This window comes from Tachyglossus aculeatus, chromosome 1 (assembly GCF_015852505.1).
Source record: "Tachyglossus aculeatus isolate mTacAcu1 chromosome 1, mTacAcu1.pri, whole genome shotgun sequence".
Classification (NCBI taxonomy): Eukaryota; Metazoa; Chordata; class Mammalia; order Monotremata; family Tachyglossidae; genus Tachyglossus; species Tachyglossus aculeatus.
The window spans coordinates 135,073,849-135,085,902 of NC_052066.1; the positions used below are offsets into that span (position 1 = coordinate 135,073,849).

The 12,054-nt window shown below is 41.4% G+C and overlaps 1 protein-coding gene across 2 annotated transcripts in view; it reads right to left on the reverse strand.

Annotated features, from left to right (window-relative positions):
* LOC119928288 (muscular LMNA interacting protein) overlaps positions 1–12,054 on the reverse strand; it is a 244,313-nt gene that overhangs the window by 12,913 nt on the left and 219,346 nt on the right. The window lies entirely within an intron of this gene.

The following is a 12,054-nucleotide window of genomic DNA, read 5'->3' on the forward strand; positions in this document are numbered from 1 at the left end:
CAGAGTTCATGGGTTCAAATCCTGGCTTCGCCAATTGTCAGCTGTGTGACTTTGGGCAAGTCACTTAACTTCTCTGTGCCTCAGTTACCTTATCTGTAAAATGGGGGTTAAGACTGTGAGCACCACGTAGGACAACCTGATCACCTTGTAACCTCTCCAGAGCTTAGAACAGTGCTTTGCACATAGTAAGCACTTAATAAATGTCATTATTATTATTGTTATTATGATTATTATTACTATTATTTGGAGATCTAGTTTGGGGTTCCCTGCAGGATTTTGTCTACGTGAGTAAACAGTCCCATGTGAGATGCTAGAAGAAGAGTCAAAACCCCATCAGCTCCCGCTGAGCTGGCCTACGGCCCGGGACCTGAGGTCAGTGACTTTATTCCCTGTATGAAAGAACTGTAATGCCATTGTGAATTCCTGCACTCTTTATCCAGCTCTTTCACCTGCTAATGCACTTTGGAAACATTCATGGTCACCAAATGTAGTTTCAAAAGGCATCACACCTATAGGAAACAAAATTGGTTTGCAGAAGATTTGATCGTTCAGAAAGTCTGTTCTCAGACAGATGACTTCCAAAGCAGGTTTCCCTGCTTAGAGAATTGAAATAAAATAAATCCTCAGCCTCTCTGGTCATTACCCTAGTCTGCCAGAGTCACTCTGCAGAGGAAGTTGCTGTCTGCTAGTCTTTGAATGTTTATCTAGAGCTTGTGCAGGAAAGGAATCTGAGAACAAAGCACATTTGAGGAATGTGCTTACTTCAGGATTCGTCTAGTGCTGACTCCCAAGTGCATTATTAGAATGCCAGTTCTGTTAAATAATAATGGTGATGTGGGAATGAGATAGGGAATCAGAAGTATCTAGCAATATAGCCTGGGAGATCAGTGATGAGTAACCCGTCAGCTACGTGGGCTGAACGAAATCTTCCATACCCAGATCACGTCTACCCGTGGCACTTAGCAGGGCCAACTCCCATCTGCATGTGGCTGAGAAACAGTTGACAGTACCCCAACTAGCACTTGGAGGAGTGGCTGAGAAGGGGTCAGTCCTGAGACCATAGGAGATAGGCTATCTGTTCACCACTGAGGTGATAAGCCCTTACAAAAGAATCCTTGGGAATTGGAGAAATGGACATTGAAATCATTTTCTTGCCTTTTTCTAGAGGAAAAATCAGTCTATATCTAGGCACTAGAGCTGGTTCTAGACATTGGGTGGCACTGGGCTGGTCTGACACACACATTATACAAGCTCGTGGAGCTCTGGAACAGGTGTAGGTTGTGGGAGGCAATGGGAAGTACGGGAGAGAGAGAAAGGGGGAATGGTTTAAGGGGTGAAACTACTTAGCAGAACAGTAGTTTTTAGATCTCTTAGACATAAATGTGGCTTTCTAATATGGCCTGGCTGCTCCCTAAAACAGAAGTGGTTGCCCTGCCCTGACCTAATGTCCTGCCCTGCTTAAATATTTTCTGGCTCCGTTCTGGCTAGCTGTGAAAACAGCAATTGGATATTGTTGCTGTTATTACTGTTGTTTCTGGGATTTTTTTGTTTCATTTTCATTTCTTATACTTTTCCCCTTTATTTTTTTTTAATGTAGAAAAATCCCCCCAACTCTAATATGTGTTGAGTGCCAAACTCTACAATGGCTTTCATCTATGGCATTTGTCTGCAAATTACAATAATGGCAGTGCTATCACTGCTAATGAGGTCTCAGGGATATCCTGTTCAACAGCCATTAACCCTGCTAATCATCTCACAGTTGGTGCTGCTGAGCTCAGTGTATTGAAGCAGCATGGCATAGTGGATAGAGCACTGGTCTGGGAATCAGAAGGGCATGGGTTTTAATCCCAGCTCCACCACTTGTCCCAGACTGAGCCCCCTCCTTCCTCTCCCCCTCCTCCCCCTCCCCATCCCTCCCACTTTACCTCTTCCCCCCCCACAGCACCTGTATATATGTATATATGTTTGTACGTATTTATTACTCTATTTATTTTATTTGTACATAGTTATTCTATTTATTTTATTTTGTTAATATGTTTTGTTTTGTTGTCTGTCTCCCCATTCTAGACTGTGAGCCTGCTGTTGGGTAGGGACCGTCTCTATATGTTGCCAACTTGTACTTCCCAAGCACTTAGTACAGTGCTCTGCACACAGTAAGCACTCAATAAATACGATTGAGTGAATGAATGAATGAATGAATGAATGCTGTACGACCTTGGGTAAATCACTCCACTTCTCTGTGTGTCAGTTTCTTCATCTGTAAAATAGGGATTGAGACTGTGAGCCCCACGTGGCACAGGGACTGTGTCCAACCTGATTTGTTTGTAACTACCCAGACATTCAGTACAGTGCTTGGCATATAGTGGACACTTAACTAATACCACAGTTGTTATTATTATTATTAGTTGAGGGAGCTTGTGGAGGGCATCACTGCAAAAAACAACTCAAGGCATACATCTCATGGCAGTAGGGCAGACTGTTCCCCTATTAACCACTGGGGTCCGAGCAATGCTTAGCCTGAAAGGCAAAATATTTTCTCTCCACGGCACTTGCACTCATTGACACAGTGATGTCTTATGAACTAAAGGAAAGCTCTACAATAGTTTTGTTCCTTAAACCACTTAGGTCTAAAAGCATTGCCTTTGGGAGGATTGCATCATCTGAGTAGTTCTCAAACAATCAGTCATATTTATTGAGCGCTTAGAGCTTGGGAATGTGCAATACAACAGAGTTGGTAGGTGTGTTCCCTGTCTAAAGGGGGATCAGTTAATCCATCAATCAATGGTATTTATTGAGCACTTATTATGAGCAGAGCACCATACTAGTACAGTGCTCTGCACACAGTAAGTGCTCAATAAATATTATTGAATGAATAATGTTCAACATGGGAGAGAACATGTGATCACTAGACTCTAATACCAGCTCTGTCTGGAGCTGGCCAAGAAGTGTGTGTAAATAGCAAGTATCTTTTGTTGCTTGGTAACTGAATGCCATCCATTAAGGACACTAAACTCTGGGAAGCTATCCACAGATTTAAATTGAAAAATTGTTTAACTTAATTGCCCAGGGACCAATAGACTTGCCAATTGTTTCTGTCCACCCCACTAACATGTGCAGGAGAAGTAAAAAATATATACTCTGTCATCATTACCCATCAAGGTTATTGGCTTGCCTACGGATTTTAAATGTGAGTGGAAATAATATGGAAGACTGTTTACTCAACAGATTGTTTTATAATTATATTGTTTTGGCTTTCCCATTGCTCCTGTCAACAAACACTTCCACACCTTATTTTTAGATTGTGAACACTTGGAGGGCTAAGCCCCATGTCTATCTCTTACTTCTGTATTTTCCCACAGCCCTGGTGCACTATACATAAATAAACACTTAATAAACATTGTTACCAGGACATAGCATTTTTAATTATAAGTATTGTGTACACCAAACATTTTATGTGTTTGGTCTTCAGTAGCCTACTAAAACTCATTCAGTGGCCCTTCAGTCCAAATAACTGCCAACCCTCTAATAGTCACTCACATCCAAGCCGTCACCAAAACCTGCCGGTCTCAGCTCCACAACATTGCCAAGATCCTCCCTTTCCTCTCCATCCAAACCACTACCGTGCTCGTTCAAGCTCTCATCCTATCCCATCTGGACTACTGTATCATCCTCCTCTCCGATCTCCCATCCTCGTGTCTCTCCCCACTTCAATCCATACTTCACGCCGCTGCCTGGATTGTCTTTGTCCAGAAATGCTCTGGGCATGTTACTCCCCTCCTCAAAAATCTCCAGTGGCTACCAATCAATCTGCGCATCAGGCAGAAACTTCTCAACCTCGGCTTCAAGGCTCTCCATCACCTCGCCCCCTCCTACCTCATCTCTCTTCTCTCCTTCTACAGCCCAGCCCGCACCCTCCACTCCTCTGCCACTAATCTCCTCACTGTGCCTCGTTCTCACCTGGCCCGCCATCAACCCCCGGCCCACATCATCCCCCTGGCCTGGAGTGCCCTCCCTCCCAACATCCGCCAAGCTAGCTCTCTTCCTCCCTTCAAGGCCCTACTGAGAGCTCACCTCCTCCAGGAGGCCTTCCCAGACTGAGCCCCCTCCTTCCTCTCCCCCTGGTCCCCCTCTCCAATCCCCCGTCTTACCTCCTTCCCTTCCCCACAGCACCTGTATATATGTATATATGTTTGTACATATTTATTACTCTATTTATTTATTTTACTTGTACATATCTATTCTACTTATTTTATTTTGTTAATATGTCTGGGTTTGTTCTCTGTCTCCCCCTTCTAGACTGTGAGCCCACTGTTGGGTAGGGACCGTCTCTATATGATGCCAACTTGTACTTCCCAAGTGCTTAGTACAGTGCTCTGCACACAGTAAGCACTCAATAAATATGATTGATTGATTGATTGACCAACAATCCATTTCCCTTCTGACTTGTATAAGGCTTCACCAATAATGTAGCATTTTGTTAAGTGCTCAAGGAATCTATAAATAAGAAAATCCATTACAGTGAGCATCACGACCCAGGTCCCTGAACACTTTTGCCCAAAATGTTTTAGAATTTACAGGGCAAATATAACACCCCACAATACCAACCATTAAAGAAATGATTATGCTGTGAATACCTTTGATTTAACTACCTCGTCTACATCATTCATTTGCTAACTGAAAGTATTTTCAAATGTTACTAGGTTTGACAGAAGCACATCATAATACTTCATTAAACAAAAGACCTTCTCTGCACCTGGAAGCACTTCCAATTATATAGAGGTTTTCTTTGGCAATTTTTCAATTTCTGGTGAATGATAACTCTAGAGCCACATGCAAAAATTACAAGCATTATACTGAGCTGGATATCGTGACCCTTAAGGAAGACTTGAACAATTAGCCAATCAATCAGTGGTGTTATTTTACTGCTTACTGTAGGTACAACACCATACTGAGTGCTTTGACTAGTGCATTAGAAAGTAGTAAACATGCTCCTTGCCCTCAAAGAGTTTCCAATATAATGCAGGATTCAGATAAATAAATAGATAGGAAGCAGTAATGATCCTCTAGGCTGTAAGCTCATTGTAGGCAGGGAGTGTGTCTATAATGTATTCTCCCAAGTGTTTAGTACAGTGTTCTGCACATAGTAAGCACTCAATAAATACAATTGATTAATAGATTTTATATGAATTGTGCATGGGTGCTACAGGAGACTATGAATACAAATGTGATTTGGAGGCACAGAAGGGCTGAAGTGGCAGCTGACAGAAATAAAGTAGGAGAATAAAAATTAACTGGGGAATGTATTTCAAAAGGGCACAAAGCAGGGACGAGGGCCAGGAGGTGGCAAGGCTGTGAGCTAGAGGTTGGCAGTGGAAGAAACAAGAATGAAACAGCACTAAGTAGGTTAGCTTGAGAGGAAAGATTGTGACCTGGGATGGAGTGGAGGAAAAGGAGAAGAATAAGGGAAATGATCAAGTTTCTTAAATCAAATGGTCTGGACTTTCTTCAGGAGATTTTGAGAAGTAAGGTGACATACAGAAAAGAGTTTTAGAATAATGACCCAGGCAGTAGAATAAAGTACAGACTGCAGAGAGGAGAGGCTAAAGGCAGGGAGATCAGAGAGGAAACAGTAAGCAGAAGAATGTCTTGACTAGCACAAAATAAAACACTGGAAAAGGCTTGCAAGGGCAGGTATCCAACTGTCTCACATAGATTACTCATTCACATGCTCAGAGGTTGGGCCAGGAGACTTTTTGAGATACTGTCCAGTTTTACAAATAATGTTTTGCTGACTACTAGGGACAGAAATCAGGTGAGTTAAGCCAATTTTGAAGGGAATTATTGTTATTATGACATTTGTTAAACACTTTCTATCTGTCAAGCAAGTTAATTAGGTCAGATACAGTCCATGTCTCACATGGGGCTCAAAGTCTAAGTAGGAAGGAGAACAGGAACTAAATTCCCATTTCACAGATCAGGGAACTGAGGCATAGAGAAGTTAAGTAACTTTTTAAAAAATAGTATTTTTTAAGCCCTTACTATGTTTCAGGCACTGCATTAAGCACTAAGGTAGATACGCTGAGAAGCAGCGTGGCTTAGTGAAAAGAGTATGGGCTTGGAAGTCAGAGGTCGTGGGTTCTAATCCCAACTCTGCCACTTGTCTGATATGTGACCTTGGGCAAGTCACTTAACTTCTCTGTGCCTCAGTTACCTCCTCTGTAAAATGGGGATTGACTGTGAGCCCCACGTGGGACACATGATTACCTTGTATCAACCCAGTGCTTAGAACAGTGCTTGGCACATAGAAAGTGCTTAACAAATACCATCATCATTATTATTATTATTACAAGGTTGGACACTGTCGCTGTCTTACATGAGGCTCGTAGTCTTAATCCTCATTACACAGATGAGGCAGCTGAGGCACAGAGAAGTTAAGTAACTTGTCCAAGTTCACACTGCAAGTAAGTGACAGACCAGGGAGCAGAACTCAGGTCCTTTGACTCCCAAGGCCCGTGCTCTTTCCTCTAGGATATGCTGTTAGCATAGATATGGCACCTAACCATCCTAAATAGACATACACATTTCAATATAACATTTATGTTTATTTCCATCTTTTTGAAGCATGACTCCTGTTGGGGGAAGACAAACTGACTAAGCAGTTGAACCCTCTGGTATCTTTTAATAGTAGGAATAAAGGTTGGTCCAAATCCTCACGTCAAATTAGGGCCAGATTAAAAGCATTCATTTTTCAAAGACTGGTTTCATGAATAACTGAATTCTGGATCCATCCAGTCATTAGAGTATACTTTCATTATAGAACAGATGTTTCACCTCAGTTGAGTTTTGCTTGGTAAATAAATAACAAGGATTAGGTTTAAGGAGAATTAAATGTCAATATTACAATCTGGTTCAATACAATGAATAGTTGTGCAAGGCTGTTATAATGCTCCAGAATGGACACAGATACTTGAGAAATACCACAAAGAAAAAAATGAAACCCTGTTTGAGCATATTCCTCAATAATCTTTATGTAATTATTAGGTCCTGAATTTCACTGAATCTCAAATATTTCAAAGTCCAGAATACAAAAAGGCTGATGATAGTCTTCATTTGTCCTAAACTAAGACTTAAATTAAAATAAGCTAAAATATGAATCTATATAAATAATAATAATATTTGTTAAGCACTTACTCTGTGCCGGCCACAGTTTTAAGCACTGGGGTAGATACAAGGCAATCAGGTTGGACACAGTCCCTATCCCACATGGGACTCATAGTCTAAGGAGAATGGTGAACAGGTACTGAATTCCCATTTTACAGATCAGGAATCTGAAGCCCAGAGAAGTTAAGAAACTTGCCAGAGATCACACGGCAGGCAAGTGGCAGAATGGGGATTAGAATCCAGGTCTCCTAATTCACAGGCCTGGGCACTTTGCACTAGATCATACTGCTTCCCAAGTTACAAAACCAAATTAAGAACTGCATAATTTAAGATGAATACAACTGAAGCTATTTATCTTTTCTATAGGAAAAAATACAACAGGAACAAATACAATATATATGAACAAATACAATTTGTTCCCATAAAAACAAATTTTATGAGATTCTCACTTATTGTCATGGAATATAATGGATTTATACATTCAGTCAATCATATTTATTGAGTGCTTTATACATATATATATGTGTATATATATGCACATCCATGGAGTAATTTATTTAGTAATATATCAACACAGTTTAATATTAATGGTATTTACTGAGTTCTTCCTAGGTGCCAAGCACTGTACTAAGTACAATGAGAAGCAGCGTGGCTCAATGGAAAGAGCACAGGCTTGGCAGTCAGAGGTCATGGGTTCTAATCCTGACTCTGCCACTTACAAGCTGTGTGACTTTGGGCAAGTCACTTCACTTCTCTTGGCCTCAGCTACCTCATCTGGAAAATGGGGATTAAGGACTGTGAGCCCCACGTGGGACAACCTGATCACCTTGTATCTCCCCCTGCACTTAGGACAGTGCTTGCTTAACACATAGTAAGCGCTTAACAAATAACAAAATTATTATTATTATTACAAGATAATCAGACTGGATGAAGTCAGATCAGATTAGGCTACATACAGTTATTATTAAGTTAAGCATTTTCCATGGGCAAATCATTGAATTAAAATGTAAAGATATTGATCCAAATTAGGTCTCTGGCCCACAAGGGCCTTTTGACCTAAAAGGTGTGGGGAGGACAGGGACATATAGGAAAAGAAATAAAGGGGTAAAATCTCTACAAACTCTGGAGTCCTAGGAAGGCTGATTTACATAAACATATGATCAGAATCAATTAATCAGCCAATCAGTGGCCATTTATTGAGCACTTACTGTACGCAGAGTACCGTATTAAGCTATTGGGAGTGTTCAGTGCAATACAGTAGTTGGTAGACATGATCCCTGACCATAAGAAGCTTATACTCTAGGAGAAGAAGAAGATTCCACAGAGAGTGAAATTCACCTTTGGGCACACATGACAGTGAAAAAGTCAATGGGGAACCCATGTTCTTAACCACACCGCATAAACAAAGACTATCCCTTCCTGTACTGTCATGTTTGTTTACAACATCTAGCACTCTTTTTGCTTTTTCCCCCTTTTCCTATGACTCATACAGAGCTACATAATATAAATAACTTATTTATATTAACGTCTGTCTCTCCCTCTAGACTGCAAGCTCTTTGTGGGCAGGGAATGTGCCTATCAACTCTCCCAAGCACTTAATACAGTACTCTACACACAACAGGTGCTCAATAAATGCCATTGATAATTAATGGAAGAGACCCTCCTCTCTTGATTGCAGTGTGTCATGCTGGTCTATTCATGGCAACTAACTCCCAATCTGTTGTCATCTGAGATGTGGTACTGTACCGGGCTTTGGCTAATTAACGTATCCTTAAAATGTTACCTCTATCCCTTTATTTTCATTTTTTTTTAATCCTACCTCACCTTCAGCAGCTAGTTCTGTATCCTACTGTCATTCGTTCTCCTCATATGATCTGCCCTGTGCAATTGTGTTGCACTTAGAAAAGCTTTGATACTAGGAGACCACCTATTTTCCAAAACTTGGGTTTATATGATCTTATCTTGCCATTTGATGTTGCGTGTAGCTGATAAGTGATACTTGATTAAACTCTCAAGGGTATAGATTTGAGAAGCAGTGTGGCTCAATGGAAAGAGCCTGGGCTTGGGAGCCAGAGGTCATGGGTTCTAATCCCAGCTCTGCCATTTGTTAGCTGTGTGACTTTGGGCAAGTCACTTAACTTCTCTGGGCCTCAGTTACCTCATGGGGATTAAGACTGTGAGCCCCACGTGGGACAACCTGATCACCTTGTATCCCCCCCAGCACTTACAACAGTGCTTCGCACATAGTAAACACTTAACAAATGCCATCATTATTATCATTATTATTATTATTATAGATGTGGTTCTGTGAAGAGTCCAGGTCTCTGGGAAGGTTGAACAGCACTAGAGTTCTGTTGTCCTTTAGTTTGGTCTGTAATTGGATAATCTACCACCTCATCTGTAAAATGGGGATTAAGAGTGTGAGTTCCATGTAGGACAGGGACTGTGTCCGACCTGAGTGACCAGTATCTACCCAAACACCTAGAACAGTGCTTGGCATATAGTAAGTGCTTAACAAGTACCATACTTATTATTATCATTATTATTCACATTTTAACAGTTCCCCAAAGCACATGCTGGCCTTCTTGATTGGATTTTCTACTACCTTGTCTATTGCTGCATCACTGTTCAGTGTGCTGCCTGTGAAACAGAATTTTGTGTTGGTCTTAAATTCTATGTGGTCAATACAGATATTTCTTCATGTGTAATAATACTAATTGTGGTATATGTTAAGTGCTGACTATAGTCCAAGCACTGTACTAAGCCCTGGGGCAAATATAAGACTAATTATGTTGGACAACTAATTAGGTTGAGAAGCAGTATGGTGTAGTGGATAGAGCACGGCCTGGGAGTCAGAAGATCACGGGTTCTAATCCCAGCTCCACCGCTTGTCTGCTGTGCGACCTCGGACAAGTCACTTCACTTCTCTGGACCTCAGTGACCTCATCTGTAAAATGGGGAATGAGACTGTGAGCCCCACATGGGATAGGGACTGTGTCCAACCCAATTGCTTGTTTCCATCCTAGGGCTTAGTACAGTGCCTGGCACATAGTAAGTGCCAATAAATACCATTGACTGATTGACACAGTCCCTGTCCCACATGTGGCTCATAGTCTAAGGAGGAGGGAGAACAGGTATAGAATCTCCATTTTACAGATGAAGTCACTGAGGCCAGAGAGGATAACTGAATTGTCCTAGATCACACACCAGGTCACAGACAGAACCGGGATTAGAACCCAGATTTTGACTCCCAGGCCCATGCTCTTTCCATTAGATCACACTGCCCCTCATCCAGCTCCCATGTTGTTGTTTTTCTAGTACTTATCATCAATCTATAACACCTGACTGATCAATCTATAACACCTGACTGATTTCTGCATCCAGGTCAGAGTCATCTGTGTACAGCAATTCTTGAATTACTATCTCTAGGACTTTGGATGATGCACGAGGGATGACAACAGTTATCTGAACTGAACAACAAACAGTCTTTGTTGAACTCAGCCCTTCCATAAATTCCTAGAACTCCCAGCTAGGACTTTGCTGAATAAGTTAACTAAATGTTAGCAGTCACTTCACTTCTCAGTTACTTCGTCTGTAAAAAGGGGAATTAAGACTGTGAGTCCCATGTGCGACAGACACTGCATCCAACCTGAATACATTGTATCTACGCCAGCACTTAGAACAATGCTTGGTCTAGCACAAGTAAAGGCTTAACAAATACAATAATCATCATCAGTGGGTTCTATATTCAGGGGGCTCCTTATTGTGAGTTCACAAGCCCACGGTTGGCACTTCCCTAAACTGACCAGCAAATTTTCTTCAGAAGTCTCAAGCAAGTGTGCAAAAGACTATGCTTAGCTGGAGCCCAGTCAACTAAGAGCAAATGGTTTGAGGAAACAGTCTGCTGACTGTAAGAAAAACTCCTTGCGTATCTTCCTTCTAGACCGTGAGCCCACTGTTGGGTAGGGACTGTCTCTAGATGTTGCCAACTTGTACTTCCCAAGCACTTAGTACAGTGCTCTGCACACAGTAAGCGCTCAATAAATACGATTGATTGACTGATTGATTCCCAAACTTTCCAATCTGCATGTTTGTATAGCATAAAAACTCACTAATATTTTCAAGGGCCACAAACACAAGCATACATACACTCACACATACCACCTGGACATGGACTATAGGCAATGTCATATCACATCACATCTTCACTGGGTGGACCAAGTGAGAAGGATGGATGTCAGCAGAACACCCAAGTGGGTGGCAAGCTGAAGAGGAGAGCAAAAAGAGGGAAGAAGAAATGTTTTAAGTGAGGAATCACAATCTCAGGCAATTTGGCATAGCTACAAACTAAAGGGAGAGGTAACCTTGAGGTAGCATTCTGAAATGGGGAGATTCTTTTGGAGTAAAGACCTTTGGAAAATGGTGATGTCAAGGCAGAATCAAAACCTGCATTATTCACAGCAGGAAAACATGAGGTAGCCCAGCAGGGGAAAATCTTTATATATGAAAAGGCTTGTCAATCATGTGTCAATCTCCCCCTTCCCCTCCCACCCCATTCGCACACACTCACACACAGATAGCCCACCTTATCGCTGAAAATGCCACTTTTAAACTGGAGAGTGGCTATATACACACATAAATGTAGGAAACCACATTAGGATGCTTTGGTCCATTTGAAATAAGTTCCTTGTTCAGGTGTAGTAAAATAGAAGCACTGATAATTTCTCCTCACTAGACTGCAAGTGCTTTGCACATAGTAAGTGCTTAATAAATGCTATTATTATTATTATTATTATTATGAAAGCTTACATAGCTCATCATAACTGCCTCTAGATGAATGGATGTCCTCTGTTAGATATTGTAGGTCAAATCAACTAAGCAAAGGTTGCTTTA